Source organism: Thunnus thynnus, chromosome 9, assembly GCF_963924715.1.
Source record: "Thunnus thynnus chromosome 9, fThuThy2.1, whole genome shotgun sequence".
Lineage (NCBI taxonomy): Eukaryota > Metazoa > Chordata > Actinopteri > Scombriformes > Scombridae > Thunnus > Thunnus thynnus.
Genome location: NC_089525.1, coordinates 1,621,895 through 1,636,068, shown reverse-complemented (window position 1 = coordinate 1,636,068; position 14,174 = coordinate 1,621,895). Strand labels below are relative to the sequence as shown.

The 14,174-nt window shown below is 38.8% G+C and overlaps 1 long non-coding RNA gene across 1 annotated transcript; it reads left to right on the top strand.

Moving 5' to 3' along the window:
* Positions 1–273: 273 nt before the first annotated feature.
* Positions 274–3,237, top strand: LOC137188714 (uncharacterized). Its single transcript, XR_010929478.1, has 3 exons — positions 274–1,489; positions 1,579–1,672; positions 3,062–3,237. It is a non-coding gene; the product is annotated as an uncharacterized lncRNA (long non-coding RNA).
* Positions 3,238–14,174: the final 10,937 nt, after the last annotated feature.

Sequence of the window (14,174 nt, the reverse complement as noted above, 5' to 3'; positions counted from 1 at the left end):
TGACCTGCTCTATGTTAAAAGTGTCCTGAGATAACTTGTGTTGTGATTTGGTGCGATATAAATAAAACTGACTTTGCTTGATGGAGCTTTTTTCTTCCTATTTTATGATTATTATTTGCCAGAAGTGACTGGTACCACTCTGCATCCAAAAGTGTCATTCAAGTTTATATAAAAAAAACTTGTTCTATAGTTCTCTTACTCTTGTGATCAAAAATATTGATCTGAAGCTCAATTTTGAGGCTGTTCTGTAAATACTTTTCTAATAAACAATAAATATAGCAACTTCTGATCAACCCATATCCAATTGCAGGCTTAAAATACCAACTTCTGATTAGGCACCAGCCTTTTTCAGTTTAAGTCCCACCCATTCCGAGTATGGATACAGATACAGATAATTTAGTTGGTTGAACAGATACGGATATAGATAATGGTGTACTCGCTCATCCCTGGTAAAATTGTGTATGCATAGCTTTATAAACCTGAAAAAAAGATGCCATAGCATATGATTCACATAATTTTCATACTCATCAAACCATTCACTGAGACCTCTAATCCTGTGTGGAAGATACTGCACCAGTTTCTACACTCATTTGTTCAGGTTTTTGCTTGTATTTCTCACCTGTCTGTATGCTCAGTGGTTACAGTTACAGGCAACATCAGTCAGGCAGGTGCTGACAGTGTAAGACACTTGCCACAATCTCCAACATTGCTGGTATGCATTTGGGACCATAGTTGTATTTTTAGTTTGAAGGGAAATTGAAAACAATGCTTAAGTTAATGCTAAGTTAGATTTTACCTCATGGTTCAACTTTAAGTTACTGTCCTGTAGTTTGTGCACGCGCAGTTCCTAATAAGTGGTTACAAAATGAGCTGATTGATTATAAGCGATTGTATGTGATCAGACAGCTTGTGTTGCTTGACCTACTGGACTTAGTTCTACTGCCTCCCCATATTTCAGTAATGAAGTTGGTCATTATAATGTAAAAACTGATAGAAATGATGGTCAAAACTACAAACATTATTGTAAAAGTGATGCGTTTTCATTAAGTGGAAAAGTGGAGTGGAAGCACCCACACATTAGCCAGATTGACCTGCTATTTCATTTAACTTCATAATCCAGTCTGACACTGTTTTTAAGTTAGCTGATTTCTGTTTGGTAATGGGAAATTATTACACTCTAACCAATCACCAGTGACTGACATATTGATGTCCCATCTCTGTCTCTTCAGTCAACGCAGAAATTTTAGCAAGATTTGACGTTTTTTCACATCAATCAAAAAATGTGTTGTTTAAAGAATTGTTGTTTCTGTAAACCGACTTTGACCATCTCATGATGATTTTTGTTTAGAAGGGTTCTTGCCCTGGCACAGGAAGATGATTTGTAACCCTACCTGCAGAGCTGTGGTTGGCTCAGTTATTTGTCAAACTGGGGATGCACCTGTCAATCAGCAAAACACCAGACAAAAGATTGGTGGATGTTGATTTAGAGGTCTGGAAGCACTCCTCTCACATTGTGTAATGAAATTAATTCTTTTGAAGCATAAAGATATGAGTTGAAGGTGTTTCTCTTTCTGCTAGGAGACTATAAAGAAGCCGAAGCATATTAACAACAAATAACAGTTGTGGTGAGGTTGAGTTCAGTTCTTCAGTATGCTGAAAGTCCTCTCTGATGGTATGTGATGTACACTATGCACATGCAGAACACAGTCTGCTTCAATTTCCATCACTCATTAGCATTCTCTTTACCTCTCCACCCTGATATTGATTTGACTCCAGAAATTAGCACCCTTCTTTTTTCTTCTACCCACACACTCCCTTTCTCACCTTCCACTGCCATGGCTCTAACTCGACGCTGCTTCTTTCTCTGTGCATTTTTTTTTTTTCTTCTTTGCTCACCCGCTGTCTCTCTGGGTTAATGCGGGAACATTGGTATTCTTGTGCTGAACACAGGACAGAAGATGGGATGTATAGCAGGTCAAGTCTGCCTCGCTTTCATCCTGGTGCCTTTGAACAGATAAAGAGACTCTAATTGCATTTGCATAATCACACTAAGACAAAGTCACACATGCACACACACACACACACACACACACACACACACACACACACACACACACACACCCTAGAACGGTGAATACACACCCTCACAGATGAAGATTCAAGACAGAAGTGTTGAGTTACACTCTGAACATACAGAAACATTTAACTACACACAATTCACAGCAGACTTCCAATAACACGTGGAGTCACAGTTTGAAATTATTTGTCAATTAATCAGTTCACCTCATATTGTATGAATTTACAATTTGATCGTAGAACATGGAATAAAATATAGGAAGGATAGGTTTGGATTATATTTTATATACATATATACATATACATACATGTACATGCACACACACACACAGACACCTACTCATTCAAGGGTGTTTCTTTATTTTTACTATTTTCTACACTGTAGACACCAAAACTACAATATAAGACATGGAATTATGTGGTAAGGGAAAAAAGTGTAAACAAAGCAAAATATCTTTCATATTTTAGATTCCTCAGAGTAGTCACCTTTTGCTTTGATGACAGCTTTGCACTCTATTGGCATTCTCTCAACCATCTTCATGAGATAGCCAGCTAGATGGTTTTCCAAGAGTCTTGAAGGAGTGCGCACACATGCTGAGCACTTGTTGGCTGCTTTTCCATCACTCTGCGGTCCAACTCGTCCCAAACCATCTCAATTGAGTTTAGGTCGGGTGATTGGGGCGGCCAGGGGTCTCATTTATAAAACAGTGCGTAGGATCCATAATAAAAGTGTATGTACATGCAAAAGCCAAAAATGGTGTGCACCAAAAAATAATCTGATTTATAAAACCGTACATACACATGAATGCATGTATATTTCTCTTTATAAATCACAGTCCACCTGGAAATGTGCACACATGGATCAGCCTCCTATCCCGCCCTCTACATGCCCATATTCAACCATAAATGGTTGATGCAAAAGTATTCATGAATATTGATGTACAAGTGTTTCTTTCACTGTACCAATCAGTCTCTCTGTCTTTAGATGCCTGACCAATCAGTGTCAACAGTCAGCGTACGTGGCCTCTCGCTCATCACTTGCACTCAGCTGCAGAGGAAGGACCGCAACAGCCGTGAGCGGACTTTGACTGTTTTGTTTCCCCATTTTCTGACATCTTGAAGTTATGTGTGTAACCCAAAACAATCAGATACAACTTCAATAAAAAATCCTGTGGATTGTAAAGTCAGACATCTATGGTTAAGTGCTTACCACACCCTACAGTGGGCCACTTCCCAGTGAACCTGTTTTAAGTACTTTTTACAACACACACTCAATATCTAAAATACAATAAACACTGTATTCATTTATATTTACTCCCAGCATACAGGTGTTTCTCTAATTTACACAGTCCATATATGAGTAAGTGGTGAAGATGTGCCGGTGAGGTGACTGGAGGAGGCAGAGTGTGTGTGGCAGCCGCCGTGGTGTCTCCAGTGCGCTCAGTACAGCACATTTGTGTTCACTGCAGCAATTTTACACACATAAACTATATGAAAATCATACCTGCTGATATATGCACAGTATTGGAGGATATTAAAAATCTATTAGCGCTATTGCTTAAGTTACGTTTGTTTAATTTAAGTTTTTTGATGTCATCTGGGATTTCTACAACCAATGATGATATTTTCATCAGTTAGTTAATGTAGTTCAGGTGAAAAGGAATCAGTATATTCACACTTAATATTGGGAAAGGCAAGTCAGACTTTCCTGAGCCCTGCCACCTGCCACATCCTGACATCATCCTGACATCATTCATTTCAGCAGCTGTAACTGACCTTCTCCTCTGAGCTCCGAGTGAGGCAGTGCTGATGAAATGTTGAGCGGACTTCAGTTGAAGATTTGAGTTGGCGTATATCTTTTCAAGTGGAAAGGTGCTTATGGAATAGTTATGGCTCACTACAAGGGCAAGTACATTTAACACTGCTGGTTTGAATGTTTCTGATAACGTGGAATTATAATTAATGTTCGATATTAAGTGAAATTAAATGTGTGAGAGGACAACTTTTGTGTGGGAAGTGGCGTACGCCTCTTTCAGGACCCACTTTGTGCATATGCAATGGTTATAAATGAGACCCTTGGTCATCTGATGCAGCACTCCATCAGTCTCATTCCTGGTCAGATAGCCCTTACATAGCCTGGAGCTGTGTTTTGGGTCATTGTCCTGTTGAAAAACAAATGATGGTCCCACTAAGCATAAACCAGATTGGATGGCATGTGGCTGCAGAATGCTGTGGTAGCCATGCTGGTTAAGTGTGCCTTGAACTCTGAATAAATGGCCAACAGTTTCACCAGCAAAGCCCCCACACTGTCACACCTCCTCCTCCATGCTTCACAGTGGGAACCACACATGCAGATACCATCCGTTCACATTCTCAGCATCTCACAAAGACATGGCAGCTGGAACAAAAATCTCAAATTTTGACTTGTCAGACCAAAGTACAGACTTCCACTGGTCTAATCAATTCAACTGCTCAATTGACTGGGGGATATATGGGTTTTTCATAGTTTGTTTGTTTTGTTTTGTTTTTTTTAATATTGTTGTATTTTTCAAAGAAGCTATTCAAAACTTTAAAGCTCAGAACATGTTCATCCACAAATATTTATAAACAGAATTACAGGTCAAAGATTATGATTTCTGACAAACAATTCACAACATCCTGTGGACATTATATACACATTTATAATATCTATTAATTCATAGACTGAACTAGATTTGCCAATATGTTGTTTATGCGTTTGGCTTTAGTCTTTCTCTGATGTGGATTCTGAGGCAGTGTGCTTTATGTGGGTACTGAAAAGTACATAAAACACCTAAAATGCACATAAAGGAACAGTTGTATGTTGGTTTACATTTGAATGGCAAGCCTATACTTGAAAACATGTGGAGTGACGTTTTAAATGTGGAACATGCAGGTCATGATGTGATGGTTGGGTTAGAAAAGATGGTCTCTATTGGACTGACAGCATGTCATTTTAATGTGTTAATTATAATATATGTTGAGTTATTACATTTCTAACAAAAAAGATTCCACTAAACTCATCAAATAATAAATTGCACAAAATGTAATAACATATTACATTATACACTCACCATTTTTATTACATTTTTGGCAGATTATTACATTGTCACTTTTTATTACATAATGCACATTATGAGTTTCTACAGGCATATTTTAATTCTTTTTTTTTTTTTTTTTTTTTTTAAAGCAGCATCATTCAACCAACCTTGTTTCTAGCCTCTTTCAGTAAATTTCTCCCACATTAATTTTTGTTTTCATATAGATCAAGGACAGCATGGGGGAATGACTGGCGAGATGTTATTTGTTCAGTGTGTGATAAGTGACCATAGTAGAGTGGACATGGTTACTGAATTCTTGATTAACAAGACTTTCTCCAGTATTAACATTAATGCAAAGTCACATTATCGCTGGATGACCAGTGGGTGCTGAGTGGAGGGGGGATGCTCTGGAAGTTTGTTAAACTGTTAGCTGTTCTGACCTCTGACAGCACAGCCAATCACTGTGTTGACCGCTGCTTGAACTGAAAGATTGATGAAAAACAAATTACTTGAACAAACTGACCTTATATCAAGACCGGAGAGAAAAAGGGACAGTGTTTTTTTTTTATGGGCAGTGCATTGTGTGAATACACCAACATATTGCTGACCTGTATAGTTCAGCCTATGCAAACACTCACCTCATTTCACTTCATCAACACAGGTCACTCCACAGAAATGTCAACATGTAGTGTTCCATTGCAGTGTATCCATTGCCGAGGCTCACACAACATGTGTAGATTTGGCTTTGCAGTCCAGCAGCCATTCAGAATGACACTCTGAACAAGAAATGACCACATTTTCTGCTCTATGTTTTGTTCTTGCTGACTTCTATTTCAGGATTCCCTGCTCTGTTTTCCTCTCCCCTGCCTGCACTCAGGCTCACTTTAGAGATGTGCAGCAAGAATGTTAAGCAAAAACACAGCAAACTCCTCATTTAATTATTCAGTCATTCTTCAGGAAAGGTCAGTGGAAATTAATTGGGGAACAGAATGTGTTGGATTAATTTAAATGCACTTCTTTGTGTTGCCTAACAACTTTGTTCAGTGACCAGTCAAGGTTTTAGCCCACGAGGCCTTTTAAAGCTGCATTTGATGAGAGGAATGCACAGACAAAGGCTCGGCTGTCACGCCATTAATATTAGCTGACCGACATTTGTTCTCATTCCTCAGAAATGGATGCAGGGCCACTGATTTGAGAACATTCAAGGTCTCCTCTTCAAAATACAAGTTACAGTTTTTAAAGAGCTGAGCGGTTTCACATCAACATATACAAATTTAAATGCAGAACTGTTTCAGTCAGAAAAGATCAAGGCATGACATACGTTTGTATTATCATTGTATTATTGTATTATCATTGGAGAGCCACTGTTTAACCAAGATATATTTGAAACTATGGCTTCTTCTAGGTACACAGAGGCTGAGTTACATCATTTAAAGAGTTCAAGCTATCTATGGAGAAGTCTTAAAGGACTTCAGGAAGCTGCAATTGTCAACCAGCTATGATACTTTTTATAAATATATATTTTTACATTTTTGTTATGTACAGATAATGTGATAATTAGTGAGTTTTAGAGGTGTTGCAGGTGTTTTTGACAGAGCCAGTCTGCTACCAGACTTTATGCAAAGCTAGGCTAACCACATCATGCTCTGAACTTACTGTAACACACATATATGAGGGTGATATCAATGTTCTGATCTTACTCTAAGAAAAGAAAACAAAGAAAGTCTTTTGACTTAAATGTCAAGAGAGAGAGAGGTAGAAACATAACTAATGCAGCTGCTTCCATACAGGGCTCAGTGAGTGGTTTAATGACTATGAAAACAATGTGAATCATATCCTATGGTCTTCACAGTCACCACATCTCAACCCACCTGAACACCTCTGGGAGACTTTGGAGCAACTCCAACATTTCTTTCCTATTCACTCCTACTTTTTTTACTGCCTCCATACATGATGATGTCATGGGGATTCAAATGTACAATATACTCACAAAAACAATGCATACAGTGTTGTCCACAGATACACTGTGGGTTAAAAACAGTGTTTTCTAGAGGGAGTTGAATGTGATGTGGTGAAGTAGATGCAGCATCATTCTTTAAAGTTGTTAGCCATGTTCACTGAGCCTGTGTGATGTTTACAGTCGACCTTTCTTTAATTCATTGATTTTGCATGCTCCATTATATATTATGTTTTATGTGTGTATTATTCCTTTAATCAGGTCTGCTTTTGTCCACTTTTTCTTTATCTTTCTCCTTTGTGTTTACGTTAATTTCATTTTGACTGTGAAGCACCTTGTAAGGTCTGTTTCCATGTGAGCACTATAAACTAAATCATCATTTCTGACATTCTGTGCTGCTGATTGAGACATCACTGCAGATGATGTGTTACAGGTGCACGTGAGATGAGACTGTAGAGCTATAAATAGCCCCAGCTGTGTGTGTCGCGGTCATGTGCAAAGATGGCTGCTCTGTTGTTGTTGGAGGATCTTGCACTTGCACTTCTTCTTTACTGTTCTTTCACTCACAATGTGTGTAAAGACTGGTGGACCATTTCATTTTTAAACTTTGATTAAGAATGTGTCTCAGGTCCATTGTATGATATTCTGTCGGTCCAATATACATCATTGCTGTTCCCAGATGTGTTATTTTCAGTCAGACTAGCAATGTGGTCCTATGGATGGAAACATCAGTCTGTTGGTCAGTTCACCACTTTGGTCCAGACTCATATATTTCAGCAACTACTGGATGGATGGATACCTAGGGAGCCTAATAGTTAAGGCACATTTCTTGCTCTCTCTACACAGTGCATCAGTAATGGAATGGGATATGCTTAAATTGCAAATGAACTATTATAACACAATCCCTCAATCCAACTGATAGATGAGTTTAAATTGCATGAATAATTTAAAGTTTAGCAGTCTGCATTGATCTATAAATGAATGTGGGGGATTCTTAAAGTATCTGTTGTCCACAGCTGCTTTATATTGTATGAAATGCTTCTTCTTCTGTTCATTAAATCCCTGCAGCATCTGAAGGCAGCAGGATAGTTATGATGACACATCTGCAGCCTCTGATTAGACAAATGTCATGTCATGGTACAGTGCTATTACACACAACCGTCCACTGTGTTTACATTCATTAACACCAGACTGTTCAGCCTCCTTTCTAACTTTATTTTTTTTAAGCAAAGGTACTGTTGCATGTTTTGTTCCACAAATACATTGCATTGCAAATGCTGTTTAGTCAGTTACCAAACAACCAGTCCACTTACAATGAGAGATACAGTAGAATTTTAACTGAAATAAGGTTGTATTAAAATAACATATAAACAGCCTCAAGCAACACTCTGCTCCATCCAGATAACAGCTTCAGTTGTCATGCTTCACTGTGATTGGCTCAGCTGTTTCAGAGCTATGAGATCAATGGTGTGATTAGATCAGTCACCACACCCTCTAATTTATATTCACCTTCACCCAGCCCTTTACCACTTTGTGCTGCTGTACATACATGAACCAAATTAGCAGGTGGAGACACCCACACAGTCTGTGCCCCCAAGACTAAGCACGTTGTGCATGTTGTTGCACTGCAAAATTGAAATAAGACCCATAGTCTTGTTAATTGATAAAAAGCCTATCTGTGAGTCCAAAGCAAGATATCACAATGTCTCTGAAACAACACAAATGTAGCCTCAGGTTCTGTGACAGGTTCAGGTGTCAGTGTAAGCCTGATTTTGTCATGTCGGGTTATAAGGACATGGGTATGGGCTGGGTTTCATTCTCAGTTTTTGACCTGTGCAAAACTCTAGTCTGCCGAATTAGGTTTTTTCTACTGCTTGCTCAAACATACCATTCAAACTTACTGTACATCACACTTGAACTTGACACTTGAGTGCAAATCTGCAGCACCCATCTGTAGCACTCAGAACGGATGGTAAAAGGTGACAATTTGAACATTCTGAATCATGTAAAAACTGTTATATTCATCTCCTGATCCAAACTGAAAAAGGCATATTTGCTGGTAATCTCATGTCATAGGGGGAAGAAAGAAAGCCTGGAGCGATAGTATTGGGAGGGCATTCTTGAGAATAGCATCTTCACAAACTTAACCTCTGTGTGAATCCAGAGCACATCTTCTTCTCAATAAGAAGCATTCATTCACACATTCAAAGAAAGCTCCCCACAGAGCATGCTATAGCTTGAATGTCTTTAGTTCCATGTAGCTGCATGGTAATTGCAATTGCAACACTGCAATGTGCAATTAGTTGAATGTATCTTTGCATCTCACTCCTATACCCAGTCATTATTACTTTTCAGCAGAACAGCCAGTTCAGGTAGCATGTACAAGATAAACATCATGTTATTCAAACACTCCAACACCTCAGTGGCTGCTATCTAACCCTGCAACACTGCTTTATAACAATTTTACATTTTGTGATGGCATAAGAAATGCCATCAGTGATTTCCAGGTATCCACCCCCTCCTTCTCTCCACCTCTATTTTCTTCCACTGAGCTCAGGTTGAGAAAGAGCTCTGATATTTTAAGCCTGTTAACCTATTAAATGATTGATTACCGCATTTAAGTCTGTTTCATTTTTAATCACCGCTCCAATGATGTATTTAATGGGCCTGGACCTTGATGAAGATGCCTGTTAAATAAGGTGGGTGTTGGAAGGGAGGAGGGGGAAGTCCATAAGCAGCACTTCCTCCACTTTCTCCTCTTCATAATGTCTCAGATATATGACTTCAGTGGAATAAAAAAAGACTTTTTAAAGCTGCACTAATGAATATTTTTATATTACCAATGGATCAAAAGACTGTGTGTAATGTAAAGAGTCGCTCATAGTGATGAATAGGGATGGCTTCCAATCACTAGTTCCATTTTGTATCTGGTTCCAAGTCAGCAAAGTATCCAGATTTATTAAAGGCCCTGTGGAGTTTGCTTCTATACAAACAAAAGCTGTCATGTTTACATTCAATGTAAACTTTCACTAATTAATGTTTGTTCTACAACTAACTTGACAACAAGCTGAACTTTTGGCTTTTGTTTGGTTGATATGTTCTTTGCAAACCAGCATGTTGAAAATCAAGAAACACTACTGTTTAGCATCAATCTGCAGTCAACCCTACACAATCAGGAGTGTAGGGTTTTTGCAGTTTAGCAACACCAGTGATGAGTCTTCCTCAAAACGACCCAGCTGCTCAACTCCCAACAGTTTCAGAAATCAGAATCTCCAAACTTAATTATCTCAATAAAGTGTAATAGTTTGGAATCAGGACTCATGTCATTTGTCCTTGCTAGAGGTTGTGAACATTGACTCGGCTTCCAGTGAGAACAGATTACTGATTTGTTTTAGACTGAAATTGTGACTTTGATTTTTAGTTATTTTGTAGATTTGGTTCCTCGCAAATGTACAACGCTAAACCTAAATAGATTGGATTCCCACAGAGAATTACTTGCCCACTGAGTTTTTCAGCCTATTTTAGCTCAAAGTAAATTCCACTCTCATCAGTGAAAAAGCTCTGATGAAAGCTAGCATCTAGACAATCAGGTATATTTCTCAGGAGATGGTGGAGATCAAGCGGCAACTAACAGGGCTTGAGGTTGAAGCCTGTGTAGTAGTTCCCTAAAGTGCCACAGATGGTTGCTAGATGCTCCAACCGACTCCTATCCAAAAAGCTTCAACTTGTCTCTAGAAATACTAAGTCAATCATCAATCAAGTCATTCTGGTCTCAATCTCTAAATTCCAACCCTCTAATAAGTGTGCTGGTGGTCATTTTGGAAATTATTGCTCTGTTAAAAAGATTTGAAGACTAATAGTAGCTTTGATGTCTGCCGTGTGGGCATTGATTGACAGCTGTGATTGACAGTTGACTCACCTGCTGCTCTCCCTGGCTCCAGGACTCACACTGAGTTGGACTATTGTTGCAATATTTCACTAAGTTTAATATTACTTTGGTGTGGTCTCCACCATAGACTGTATATAAAGATGAATGTAGCCCAAGCTAATGCTAGCTTACTTGGGCTAATATTAGATACTTTAGCTAAATTGTGCTAATAGGGCAGGTATCATACTCAAGCTAAAAGGAGAGTTAATGTTGAACACAAATATGACTGTGTCTGCTCTACTGATGTGTATGTAGGCAACACATTCACCTGATGTGTTGTCAGATGTGTTTTCAGCTTGTTTCCCTGCATGCAAATGGACAAACAATTCATGGATAACAAATTCTGTAGTTTTCTGGTTATAATTCAGTAACTGTGCCAAACGTACAAACAGCTGCTCATTTCAACTTACCTGTTTACAAATTGATAAGAAAAATCAAGAAATACAGCTGCACAAACCATGTTCATCATCTATTATACTTATTGCTTTTACTATAGCATCTAGTAATACTTTTATTGGAAGCTGTAATTTAGCAGTGAATGCTTTCAACATTAGACTCATTGAAATCATTTATTCACATTGCTGTCTTCAATATGAAGGTTGAACTAAATTGAATGTGACCACTGCGGAGCCTTTTAGGTATACAACTCACAAAGAATGAATATAAGCTGAGGTTGACATTAAGAAACTCTACCCGATTCCTTCATCCTCTCACATAAACACACATGAGCATACACACATACTCGCAGACACACACAGAGTCCTTGGTGAGAGGAGGGGAGAGGAGAGCCTAATGGTGCATTGCAGGTGTGGTTTCAACAATCCATTTGTCAGGAGAGGCATTCAATTAGTGCGAGGAGCCACTGGGCCAGCATGACCGTCTGTGTGTGTGTGTGTGCATGTGTGTGTCTATGTGTATTCTCATAGACATTTGGTGAACACAATATGTGCCCATTTGCTTGATTTCATAGTTGTATGTGAAAGAAGTGTGTTTTACATTGCCTTTAAAATAAAATGTGAATCAGGGGTAGACTGTCCAAATCTGTCTTCAGTTATAGTACTGGGCAGAAGATTTTATTTTTCATCTGAAGATTCTTGATTCCATGAAGGGCCATGGAATCATATTCTATTAACCAACCCTTTTGTGCTTAACATGATAAATATCGTATAAGGTACATAAATCCATGATAACAGATTATTCTATTTTTGAGTCAACTTTTGATTTCAGCCAGGCGCATCCAATGTAGAATTTTAATTGTTGGCATGTAAAGAGCTTGAAAAACAAAGTCTATCACTGATACCCACACTTTCACCTTTGGTGAAAAATGATTATGAATTATGACCAAAATCTATATATCTCTGATACCTCAGTGTCAGAAGCTGAAGTTGGGGGTCTGAGGATTGTAAGGAAGCTTGTATTAAAGCTCAGGTACAAACAATTAAATCTAAGTCACAGGTGATTGACTCTAAAATTTGTTTTAAATCCAATGAGTCTTCGGGTTTGAGGCACCAATCATGAGCATGGTGTCCCCATCTTTGTTGCATATCATTCCCCATCTCTCTCTCTCCCCTTATTTCCCGTCATCTCTCTACTGTCCAAAAATCCTAATAAAGGCATAAAAATGCCCCAAAATACTTAGATATTGTAAGGAGTCTTAAGGAACTCCTAGTCATTGTTTGTGTGGCTATGTTAAGAAAATGATTCATTGAATGAGGAGAGTAATAAAATCTAGAATTAGACTTTGTCTGTAAATATCCCCCTAGAATATAAGAGATTTAATTTGGTTTGAATCCTTCAGCTCTTAATTTGACAATGAAAAAGTTTATTGATATGTGTGTTACCACCGAAGTAACTTATGGTCTAGACCTGATCTATGTGAAAAGTGCCCTGAGATAACTTTTATTATGATTCGGCGCTATATAAATAAAATTGAACTGCACTGAATTGAATACAGACATGCAACAAAAGGGCTCTGTCTCTGTGGTTATTTCATTTCTATAATTTTGGGGCCTTTTGGAGACTTGTAACAGTGTGTGGCACGTGACATGATTGTGATCTGTAATATGAGGAGCAGAGGCTCGCATCGCAACATCAAGATCTATTAAAGAAATAGTTGCCATAAACCCTCATAGCATCTTTAATATGTCCTTTCACTTAAGCCGGTAACTAACTTTTTTTTTCAGCTTTAATTTTTGAAATGTGGCATTCCTGAACAGGGCTATGAACACACACCCTAATGCACCTATGTCTTTCCCTCTAGTGGAGTGACTTTCACAGTTTCTCTTTTTTTCTCTCTGTGTTACCGTCTCACCAACATGTTCTTTTTTTCTGCATCCTCCTTCCAAGTCCAGCTCAGTAAACAACTTTTATTGGCGTGGGTATTTCCACCATAAACAAACTTCCCAGAAGTACTTCAAATTGAAATAGTAGATTGGAGAAAACACACATCCGCCCAACTTCAGGCTCCTTTTTTGGCATAGAAAGAAACAGTGAGCGAGCAGGGAGGAGGAAGGATGGAGAGAAAGTCTGCCATGTCTCTCCCTGTCCGATTCAGCTGAGAAAATTTTAATGAGCATCCGGTAAAGGCCTCCTTAACAAGAGGACGGGGGTGCGACAATGAGAGAGGAAAGGAGGAAGGAGAGCACTATGGAAGCTTTAATAGTTTGAGAGGCATGTCAATTGAGATGCTGATGATGAGAGGGATTGGTCAAGCAGAGATGACATGATCGGGGGATGGGAGGGCGTCGGGGGATGTAGACAGTTTCTGACTTCTCTTGGTGCTCTCCACTGCTCTCCTTTCATAGCTGTTTCTTCCATGTACACACACACACAACGCACACTGTGGGATAGAAACACTTTGCTAAAATCCCTGCACGATATAGCATTTGAGTTTTGTATGATTACTGAGATTTGAGATGATTACAAAGGCAACAAATGAAGGTCATGATATTGTGACTCCACTTCCACAAGCGTAGGCGGAGCACTCTACTGGACTCTCCTCCAACCACGCGCACACAATCCCCCACTCAAATTTGCATGTATGTGTACCCGGCAAATCGGGACGCTGCTACTGATTCCGTGTGTCTCAAACATTATAAAGAGCAGTGTCTCGCTGCTGCTCTAATATCAAAATCACTTGGCGTATGAGCAGCAG